Raw genomic sequence first — 11,880 nt, 5'->3', positions numbered from 1 at the left:
AAACGTGATTTCTTATGTTGTAAAAACCAAGGCAGTTTCAAAAACTGAGTTTAACAAGGTAATAAGATATAAGATCAGTACACAAAAATCAATAATTTTTCTACATATACTAGTAATATGCAGTTTGAAAACAAAATTTAATGGAACATTAACAGTATTGATTTGAAACCTTGGGAGTTTCCCAGGTGAAACCGAAACTGGCCCCTATGAACAGGGCAAGGAGAGACTGAAGAAAGCAGCAGACTGCTCCAGATTGATAAGAGGCAGTTTTAATAAGCAAGGGAATTTACATACAAGGCTTGTCTTGAGTAGCTGCACTCTTCAGAGTCTTAAAAGTTCATGCAGAGGCATTAACTGGATTCAGTTACTTACTCTGTACATGTGGTCTTAACAATACTTTACTCTCTCAAGGCTACATCTTTGAAGCAGCTCCACCTATTTAATTGGAGGGTGGTGGGTGGAACGTCTATTCCAAGGACAGAAGAGGGGGCAAGGAGCCTCCAATTGCCTGAGTCCAGCCCTTCAAGTCAACTGGTACTCACAACCTCTCAATGACGTCCTTCAATGAACATTTACAAAAATTTCCAGAAAATTAAATATTTAGGTATAATTCTATCATAGCATATGCAGAAGCTGTATGCTAAAAATCACAAAATGCCAATGAAAGTAATATAAAAAAGCCCTAACTGAATGGAGGGACATCAGATATGCTTGGTTTGGAAGAATCATCATAATAAAGTATCAGCTGTCCCCAAAGCAATTTATAGAAATATCACATCAATAAAAAAATTCCAGAAAGATTTTGTATAGATATAGGCAAGATGATTCAAAAATGTAAATGGAAGACAAAAGAAATAGACTATAGCAGTTTCGAAAAGAAGAATTAAGTTAAACTATATTACAAAGCTCTAGTAATCAAGACAGTGTGGTAATGTCAAAAGCCTAGATACAGAAATCAGTGGAAAAATTTAGAGAATCTAGAAATAGATTCATAAAAATAGAGCCATTTCCTTTTGCAAAACCCAAAAAGACAAGTAAATCAAGAAATAAGAGAGTTTTTTCAATAAATTATGTTGGCATAATTGGGCATCCATAAATTTAAAAAAATCACTTTGACCTAAAACTCATACCTTATATAAAATATAACTCAAAATGGATCGTAGTCTTTAAAATAAAGTATAAAAGTATATTTTTAGAAGAAAACTGAGAGAAAATCTTCATGACCTAGATTAGAGGAAAATTTCCTAGACATTGATGTGCTGAATGAAAGGAGCCAGTCTCTAAAGGTCACATGCTGTATGATTCCATTTACATGACATTCTCAAAAAGAAAAATAATATGGAAGGCATATCAGTAGTTGTCAGAGATAGGATCAGGAGAGGATATGACTATAAAGATGGAACAAGAGGAAGTTTTGGAGTGATGGAACGGTTCTGTATCTTGATTGTTATGATGGTTACATAAATACATATACATGTGTTAACATTTACAGTACTGTACAGAAAGGTTAATTTTATGATATGATCATTTAAAAGATAAAATTTAATAGAGTGGATTTCATTTTAAAACATTATTAAATGGGGCTCTTGGGTGGCCCAGTCAGTTAAGAATCCAGATCTTGATCTCAGCTTGGGTCTCGATCTCAGGATCTTGATCTCAGAGTCTTGATCTTAGGGTCCTGAGTTCAGGCCCCATGTTGTTCAGGCTCCGCGCATCATCGAGCCTACCTAAGGAAAAAAAAAGGTATTAAATTTCTGAAAAATACCTATTTTTAGATCCTTTTAGACCATTAGTACATGAATCTGTGTTTATTTTCAGAGTTAAATTAAGATAATCTATTGCTCCTGCTTCAAAACTGATTTTATGATGGTTAACAACTTCTAGTAAAAGTTTACCATTCACTTAAGTTCTTTTATAAGACCTCAACAATACTCACCTTCAAACAAATAACTCATAATTTCAGCTTTTATCTACTATCTTCAAGCTCACAATTTACTAGGTAATAAATGTAACATGGTATAGCACTGAGCATTATTGAACACTCAGCAAATAGTAACTATATTTTTCATTTCACTTTCCTTGGGTATGGAAGAGCCAGAGTTGAGTCTTTAGCATGGTATGTCTTCAAGTCTAGCCCATATGTACTTCTGAGACCCTGTTCATTTGAAAGGATTAATATCATTAAGACTCTGACATGTACATATGTTTTCTTAAAAAAACATATTATGGAATCTACCCAATTTGGCAGAATAATCCTGAATACAGAGGTAAATTTGATTTGGGACTAACAATGGATATATTATTTTATGACAATATGTTTATCTTATAAATCATGAACTATATTATACAGTAGTACACTAATTCTCAGTAAATGAATGGATTATATTTTGGTATAACTTTTCTGAGTCAATGAACATGAAACCAGGATTTTTCTAATAGTTCTTCAGAGATGGATTTTATACTCCTAGGACAATAGGTGTGTATAATTTGGGAGATCTTTTTTGGGCAGAGGGGGCATTTTTGTAGTTGGAGGAAGAAGAGTAGGATATTGATTGATTGATTGATTGATTGATTTTTAAGTAATCTCTATGCCCAACATGGGGCTTGAACTCACAATCCCAATATTAAGAGTTCAGTGCTCTACTGACCTAGTCAGCCAGGTGTTTCTTATTGGTGTAATTTTCTAATAAAATCACTTAGCAGTATGATTTAGCATCCATCACATTTGAATTTTGTAGCATGATAACAAAGAAAGTAGTTTTGCAAAAAATAATTTTCTTTTGCTTTATCTCATCCATTTCTGCCAAATTTCTGGGTATAGTAGGTATAGAATTCTAGACTGGAAATCACTTCCCAAGGATTTTGAAGTCGTTAAACTATTGCCTTCTACTTCTTATTGTTACAGTTTGAAATTGATGCTATTCTGATTCTCACTTCTTTTTCTTTTCAGAGGTTTTTAAAACTCTTTGTTAGTGTTACCTTGAAACTTATTAGTGTGTATATTCTTTTCCTATTTACTGTATTCAACACTCAGTAGACCTTTTCGATCTGGAAGTCAATGAATTTCAGGTCTGACAAATTTTCTTGACTTACTTCTTTGATGATTTCTTTTTGTTTTCTCTGTTCATTTAGGTACTTACATTTGTTAGCTATTGAATGCCTAATATAAATTCTGTAATTTTATTGCCTTTTAAAAATATTTTATTTATTTATTTGAGAGGGAGAGAGTACAAGCAGGGGGAGGGGCAGAAGGAGAAGCAGATTCCTCTCCGAGCAAGCAGCCTGATTTGGGGCTCAATTCCAAGACCATGAAATCATGACCTGAGCCAAAGGCAGCCGCCTAATCTATTGAACCACCAATGCATCCATGTAATTTTATTGCCTTTTAAAATTCATCTTTTTTTGTCTTTTTTCTAGTTTCTGAGAACAGTCCTCTATTATTCTATTCAATTTTTCTATTTTTTAAATACATTCTGATCTCATATTTTTCATTTCCAAGATCTCTTTCTTACTCTTAGAATATCCCTGACTTATAGAATCCTGTTCTTGGTTCATGAAGGCCTGAAAATAATATCTCCTTATCTCAGTTCTCCTAGGATAATAGGCACACACCCATACAAACATACTCTCTCTCACACACACATACAGAGTTTTGTTTGAACACTCTCTATCGTTCAAGTTCTAATTTTTATTTTTAGTTTCTTTTGGTATATTAGAAGTCTACCTTAAAATTTTGGCAATCTTTGACTGTACATTTATATTTAAAATGAGGTACTAAAAAGGTAACTATAGAAGCTCTGTATGCACAAGTGAGCTCATAAGGCTCACTGTAAGTTGATTAAGCTTGATTTGACTATTTGCATTGAATTCCTAATTTACTACCATTTGTAGTTTTTTCTTTTTTAAATGGGGTCAGTTCCTCTAAAAAGAAGTTCTACTGATCTTTACTTGAGATTTATGAGCAAAATTGCCGTTATTTTGAGAGCTGACCAGGGAAAGAATGCTAAGAAATTTTCAACATCTAGGATGCAGCTTTACCCTTCATCCACTTGCATGCCTGAATCCCAACTTTCTCTAATTCAATCTCTCTGGAAAGAAAATCCCCTGTATTCCTTTGAGATTGGGAAAAGATTCTGAGGGCTCAACTATTCCCTTACACACTATCAACCAATTCTCCTTATTTTTGACTACATACCATTGTTCATCTTTCAGAGATACTGGCTCCTCCAACTTCTAGATCTTTTGGGGTTTCTGAAGCAGGTATTCAGTCAGCTGGCTTCCCCATAGAAGTTTGGTTTTAGCTTCTTGGCTCTACTAATTCAATTAAACACATACATCTAGTTTCCATTTCAACCTTTTCTTGACATTTTTCATCTCTTATCATCTCCTTTTCTGTTATCTTTGTTTATGTAAGGTCTTAAGTATTCTCTTCTTCTGCTGTCATTTTAGTGTCCTTTCTGAGAATGCAAAGATAAAATCATGTGTTCAATATGCCACATTGAACAAGACATCTTCACCACAAATATCTCATCAACCCATCCCTTCCTTTACCTCTGTCCTCTGATTCCATTATGTTTTATTTTCCTCTTTTGTTTACTACCAGCCTCTCTGTTTTCAGCTAAAGTCTCTCTTTTTTATCTTCCATACTGCTTGGAAAAGTGATCTTTATAAAAACAAATTCTGAAAATGCCACTACCTTGTGTAAATTCCATAAGTGTACTAGCAGTAGGTAATTTATAACTAAGATACTAGGTCTTTCATGAATCTAGATTCCTAGACTTTTTCCTGATCATGTCCTTGAAATTGTCCCATTCATATTAATCTCCTTGATATTCTCCAAGTGGATTTACTTAATTCTCTACTTAGAATATACTGTCCTCTTTCCCCCCTGACTTGTGTCTATTCTTCTAACAAAATTCAACTCAGAAGTCATCTCAAGAAGCCCATCTTCAACCATGAGTACTTCAGTGTATCTCCACAGTGTCTTCTACATGGCTCACTCATAGCAGTTAGGTGAGTAAGTAGAGTTTTAACACTTTCAATACTATATTCCTTGTTCCAATTAGAGTATGTGACATAAAGTAGACAGATAGTAAATGTTTGATGAATGAATGAATGAATGAATGAATGAATGAATGAGTCAGCTATTGGGTTGGACAGGAGTATGTTGTTGGAGATTAAAGAAAAAATATACAAATACAAGTTTATTAACATAGTACTTCATCTAAATTCATCAAAGTTATTCACCACTGGTTTCTGGAAGAATTCTATGACTGTAGTAACTTAGATTTAGACACTCCTCATTTTATTCTTTATTATTAGGAAAACATTTTAATTGTTTATAGCAAATAGTGATAAAGACAGATGGGGCTTGAGTGGGGAAGTAGTTTAGAATAGATAGAATTAAGAATGTATTGGAAAACAAGAAGTTGTCCAAGGTAAATGATCTCCAGAGTCCATGATTCTTTGATCTGGCAAAGAGACCTTAGTCACTGTTCTTGTTGCATCTTAGCTCTCACACTGCTTTGTGTTGCTGGAGGAAAAATGTTCCTTTCAGGAAACTGTACTGGTTAACTTTGTTTCCATTTTGTTGATATTTCTAAAAGACTATTAGTTGTTGTGGGTGAGGAGAATAGACAAATCCATTTGTTTTTGCCAGTCTTTTGTTGATACATCCCTAGCCACTCTTCAATAGTAAATAATACAATTTTCAGTATTTTTGCTTGATTTTAGATAAAAGGAAGTCAATATCAATTTTACTCCTTGTTTGATTTGACTTTCCTTCCCTTTTTTTGCTTTTGGGTTTAAACAACCTCCTTTTTTTCAGTGTCAAGGAGGTTGAGGAGGTTGCTTTAAAATAAAGAGGGTAGAGGAACAGGCCATAGTGCTTTTGTATTTCCCCCTATGTATCACTTATTAAACTCCTGTTGCCCTGACCATTGTTGCTTCCCACTGAAGTCTGGTTTATTTACTTGAAAATCTGATTTGTTTCATTTTATTACTGTGTTTGCGAAGTAACTGATATCAGATTCGGAGGGAAAGAACTGCCATTTACCAGCAGGCTGTGATGGCTTTGCCTCGGTCTGCACGCCTGATTTTGAGGCCTCGTCTGCCCTGGGGCTCCCACAGAAATAAGATTACTGGCAATAACTGCTTCAACTGCTTTGAATAACAGACACAACTCAGAGAGCATAAAATTAGCATAAACACAGCACTAGTGTGTTCCCTCAGCGGATATGAGACAGGCAGGCTATGGAAAATTGACTGAAATGGGGTCAGACAACGTAGAAATCTGAAACGTAGGAAATACCGCCTAAGAGATATGAGGTATTACTACCTCTCTCGTTTGCTTTTATCTCTCTCTATATATATTCATGCAGTTTTAATGATAAAATGTGAGAACTGATGAAAATTAAAGATGCAAAATCACTACCCCCCTATAATGCCTGCATTATCTTTCTAGACAAATTATTATTAATCATTTCTCAGCTTTTTAATCCTGAGGGTAGAAAAATAAACACATTTTCACAGTCGTTTTAAATTGATTTTTGGGGGATATTAGTTTGAGGATAGAGAGTTTGCTTCAGAGAGGAGGTGAACAGCTGAAGCAGTACAGGATCGTAGCTTGAAACAATTCCTCCTATATCTATTTATCAAATATTAAAATGGAATATGCTGCCGACAAACGCAATAAAGTCTAACATTACAGGGAAAAGAGTGACGCTGTGCATCTCAACAGGCAGATGGAAGCTATGATTTTGCTGTTTTAATAATATGTTGTCACATATGGAATACAATTTTCAATACAGCTGCATATAGATGGGTCTCGTTGCCTATTTATTTTTGGTGTGATGTTGGCAAAGTCTCAAGTTATCAACCTCCAAAATGGAATGCCTTTGGAACTTAGCATTTTCTGATCTTATCCTGACCAAAGATAGTTTCAAAGGTTAATAATATAGCACTTCAAATTTGGATTATGGGGAAAAGATATAAATGTTTATTTTAGTACATATCTTCCAAAAAGACTAGCTTTAGGTCACTCAATCAGAGTCTATACATATTCTCTTTCATAGCATTTTTCATATTTGGAAATGTTAATAGTTAATAGTTCATGTCTGTCTCCCCCATTAATCTGTAAATTCTGGGATGCCTGGGTGGCTCAGGGGTTGAGCATCTGCCTTCTGCTCAGAGCCTGATCCTGGGGCCCGGGATTCTAGTCCCACAGTGAGCTCCCCACAGGGAGCCTACTTCTCCCTCTGCCTGTGTCTCTGCTCCTCTCTGTCTTCCATGAATAAATAAATAAATCTTTAAAAAACATCTTTAAATCCCATAAAGTGAGGGACCATCATTTGCCTTATTCCCTACCAGATTCAGAGGGTCTAGTACTGTGCCTAGTATTTATTTATTAAGCACTCAATAAATATTTAATGATTACAAGAACAAAATATGACTGAGTGACCAGGGATATAATATTGTGAAGGATATTATAAACTTTAGACAGTGATTCTTACAGAGTGTCTATAAAAATTTTGATTAAAGAAAGATGATATATCTTTAAAATATATTAAAATGAGATGTCAAGGAGCCACCCCTGTAACACTTAACATCAAAGATAGAAAATATCCATCACACAATAATTCCAAGGGAGCCTGATGTTGCGAAGTGCAACTGACATGTGACTTGTTTCGTTTCACATATTCATAAACAGTCAACAGTTTAGGTTGTCAAGTTATGCCTGTCAAGTTATGCCTATGTACCATAATGGTATCAGAAAGTTGCAGAGTGCCAGGTACCATCTCACTCTATGCTGCAGAAGATTTTGGTGAGTTACTCCTTTTTATGTTTGCAAGTATTTCTGTGTGTCCTGTCAAGCACTCACTCTGTGGTTAAATAGAGAAAACTCACATTTCCTTTTTGTCTAATGATTATATATGCTTAAAACTTGAGATAGGGCAGCCTCGGTGGCTCGGTGGTTTGGCGCCGCCTTCCGCCCAGGGAGTGATCCTGGACCAGACCCGGGATCAAGTCCCACGTCGGGCTCCCTGCACGGAGCCTGCTTCTCCCTCTGCCTGTGTCTCTGCCTCTGTGTGTGTGTGTGTGCTGTCATGAATAAATAAGTAAAATCTTAAAAAAATGAAGAAGAAGTACCAAAAGGCAGACACCATGTCTAATGTTGCTAGTATCTTCAGATCTTTGCATATTGGTGGTATGTATCTGAAAAGTAAGTAGTATAGACAGTATCCTGACTTACTTCAGCTCCCACTTATGTATAAATTAAAACACACAATATGCACACAAGAATTCTGAAAGATGGAAGCCAATCAAGGACCCTACTATATGCAAATTTAATCTCAACTTAATTTCCAAAAAAGTTCTTTTCAGCCAGAACTTTTCTTCCTGCTCAGGAGTACATAAGCCACCAGGCATGGTTATATTTGTGCATGTGTACTAGATGAGATTAGGAGAGTCGGGTGCTGTGGGTTGAATTCCCTGTGCCCAAAGTAACAGCAATTCACATTTTGGGGCTCTCTTCTTTGTTCATGGGTCCATTTGAGTAAATACCAAGCAGCATAATTGCTGGATCTTAGTCTTATTTCTATATATGGAATTTTGAACAGAAGTTTTGCAAGGACCAGGGAAGAACATATATGTGTGTACATTATTCATATTACAGTCTATGGGCAGGTTGTGAACTATCGTACATATTTGCCACATATAAACCAATCTGATTGATTATATTTTACCACTCTTCAGACTATTACCTAAGTTACATGTACCATCATCTTCCCTGCACATTCTACGAAATTCAATCCAATTTAGTAGAAATCTATAAATGCTAGGGTTACCACATAAGATGGAATAATGCCTGGAAACAGTAATTTTCCTTCCAAATAAGTGCAAGAACAGTGTGTGCATCTAGCTCAAAATAAATGAAAAACTTTTTTAACTTTTAGAATTATGGAAATGTGAGTGGAAAATTGTGTCAGATAATGCCAGCTCCTTGTCCCATGTTTCTGCCTCTGGATACCTTAACTGTGCTTCCTGCCCAGTCTTGGCTATTCATGCACAAACTCTCTCTTCAGGTAAAAGACTCAACAGCTAACCATTGCTTTAAAAAAGTTGATTCTGGGGGTCCCTGGGTGGCTCAGTGGTTGGGCGCCTGCCTTCGGCCCGGAACATGATTCTGGAGTCCCAGGATAGAGTCCCGCGTTGGGCTCCCTGCAGGGAGCCTGCTTCTCTCTCTGCCTGTGTCTCTGCCTCTCTCTCTCTCTCTCTCTCTCCCTTTTTCCCTGCATCTCTCATGAATAAATAAATAAAAATATTTATAAATAAATAAAAAATTGATTCTACACATGTCCTAGTTTCTGCATGGGTAATATGCTGTGCCAGGCACAACATCAACAAGAATCTTAATTCATAAGCCCCCAATAAACATTATATTCCTGGGTCAGAGTCTATGTTCAATGAATATTGAGTTGACTCAACAAATATATACTGAGTACCTCTTTCTCACCAAGTAAATTTCTAGGTACTCAAAGTACAGAATTGAAGGAGACAAACAAGGTCCTTGCTCCCTTAGGGTCCACAAAATTAGATGGTCAGGTGGACCATTCATTAGTAGGATTTCCCCACACCACTGTGTGTTAAGGCTACCCCTGAGGCTATAGTGTAGTGCAGTCTGTTTTTAGTTTGCATCCTCATACCAAGCCAAATCATTTGTGAACCAAGCTTGACCTTTCCTCTCTTCTGTCAGCTGGTTATAAGAGACTACACCCCATGTGGCCACAGGTATGAGCTGATGGAGAAGTGTGATGTAACAGTTATAGATAATAGGAGAGTCTGGGCTGCCTGCTTGTGCAGCTCACTTGTAACCCTTTGGTACTGCGTATGTTTCATCCTAGATGAACCACTCTCATTATTCGGGATTGTTGCTGAGCCTGGACAACCATATGACTTAGTGGCTCTGACCAACCTTAGCTCATGGTGGGTGATTCTAGCTGCATGGTCACTTGATAGTCAATTGGTTGCGTGCTCCTTCTTAACCAGGCCCCAGTAGCACACTAGGAGCTGATTTTTGAAAGGTGCATAATTTTCCAATGCATGTGGCATTGCCCTGTTTCAGAAACCCAGGGGTCTTTTTTTTTATTCCATTAAGGCTCCATAAGGAAGGAAGGCTTAACATGCTACCTTTCCCCACCATATACATTCCAAGCTCATTGGACCTACTGGATCATGTGGCCCAATGGGCGCAGCCACATTCAGAGCCATTCCTGTTTGGTGCTCACCTCAAACCATTCCATCAGTGTATCAGCTCAGAAGTATTCCCAGGTATAGAATGTGCTGCCTCCAAAACCTGATGAGGCCCGCCAAGCATTCTGCTTTATTTTTCGTGGCGGGTGTTGTGACTACAATAGCTTCACTTTAGATAAGATGTTCTTGCATGCTCCAAACCACCACCTCCCTGAATATTTCACTGATGCAGGGGATCCCTGATTACCCAAGCTTTGTCTCACCCTCTGGAAACATGTGTACTACTGCACATATCACTTTCTGCTCCTACGGTCTAGTTAGCAGGATGCCATCAATGAAGTGGACCAGTGTGATGTTCTGTGGGACATCCGGGCAATCCAATTCTCATTATAATAATGCCTCCGTTAATGCTGGACCCATCACTATCTAGTCATGCCCATCACTATCTCTGAGCCCTGATCTAGAGTAACATCTCCTACCTCCTACTATAAGGCTTTCAGTGATTCTGGTGCCCATCTCATCAGCACATTTTCTGTTATCTTAGCAAATGAAGTATCCACCAGACTCCCCTGTAGGACCATAATTTTCTAGTACATTTACAACCTTATACAATGTACATCCACTCAGGCATACTTACTTCTCTGAGCTTTTTGATTCCTTCTTCCTCCATCAGATATGGAAATTATGACATTTACACTTCACTTTGTATGGAGCTTCTGTAAGCCATTCTTGCAACACATTGGCATCATTTCCTGGGTTCCTTGCCAGGAGATTAAATCCTGTGTTGTGGGAGATTGTTCTCCCTTATCCACCATCATATTCCACCAGCTTTAATATGGCATTCTCGGGACCAAGCTCCACATGAGCTCTCCAGGGTCCTGCTGGTGTATGATGGCTAGGTCCTGGAGCTTCTTTGTGGTGTCGTCCTTTACTTCCCTTGGCAGGCACATTTCCCAGCTGACTAATATGTGACTTAAACCTAACCATTGGCTTAGGGACTGTGAGGAAAGATGAGAGTACATCTTGAGTGGGGTACTACTTGATTTGAAAAGTAGAGGTCTCTGTACTATCTTTAAGCAAAGATGTGCCCCAGTCTCTAAAAGGGAGGATAGGCCACTCCCGCCAGCCCTGAGAATTTACAGCAACAGTTGCCAACCTGGGTAATTTCCCTCCACCCCCAGTAGATGTTTGGCAATGATTGTCACAAATGGTTGGGGGGAAGCTAGTGGCTGCTGGCATCTAGTGGATAGACCAGAGATGCTGCTAAATACCTTACAATGCACAAGACAGCCTCTCTGACCCCTCCCAACAACAAACTATCTGGCCCCATATGCCAATAAAGCAGAGATTGAGAAGTCCTGGTTTAGGGGAACTTGGGGGTTTGCGGTGTTCAATACATAATGCTCAATATTTCATCACTTATCTTAGGGTCTCATTCTTCCTAACCAGGTTCTGGATCTTGGCATAGAAGACCAGCTCAGGTTCTCTGAAGTTCTGCCATTCTTATGGATAAATCTTGGGCTGGTCCTTAGGTTGTTCTGCTTTTCAATTGTGCAAGATAGATCTAACGTTATATGTTTCCAAGAGGATTTTCTGGCTTTCATACCTAGCCTTTAATTTATGATTAAT

General features: G+C 37.5%; 1 long non-coding RNA gene across 3 annotated transcripts in view; it reads right to left on the bottom strand.

Moving 5' to 3' along the window:
- Positions 1-1,585: 1,585 nt before the first annotated feature.
- The window catches only part of LOC111098282, a 53,255-nt gene continuing 42,960 nt past the window's right edge, over positions 1,586-11,880 (bottom strand). For all 3 annotated transcript variants that reach the window (XR_005367837.1, XR_005367838.1, XR_005367839.1), the window contains 2 exons: positions 4,196-4,457; positions 1,586-1,727 (listed from right to left, as the gene is read on the bottom strand). This is a non-coding gene — a long non-coding RNA (uncharacterized LOC111098282). The remainder of the gene's footprint in view (positions 1,728-4,195; positions 4,458-11,880) is intronic.

This window comes from Canis lupus, chromosome 12 (genome assembly GCF_011100685.1).
Source record: "Canis lupus familiaris isolate Mischka breed German Shepherd chromosome 12, alternate assembly UU_Cfam_GSD_1.0, whole genome shotgun sequence".
NCBI lineage: Eukaryota > Metazoa > Chordata > Mammalia > Carnivora > Canidae > Canis > Canis lupus.
This window is presented reverse-complemented; position numbering and strand designations above follow the sequence as displayed.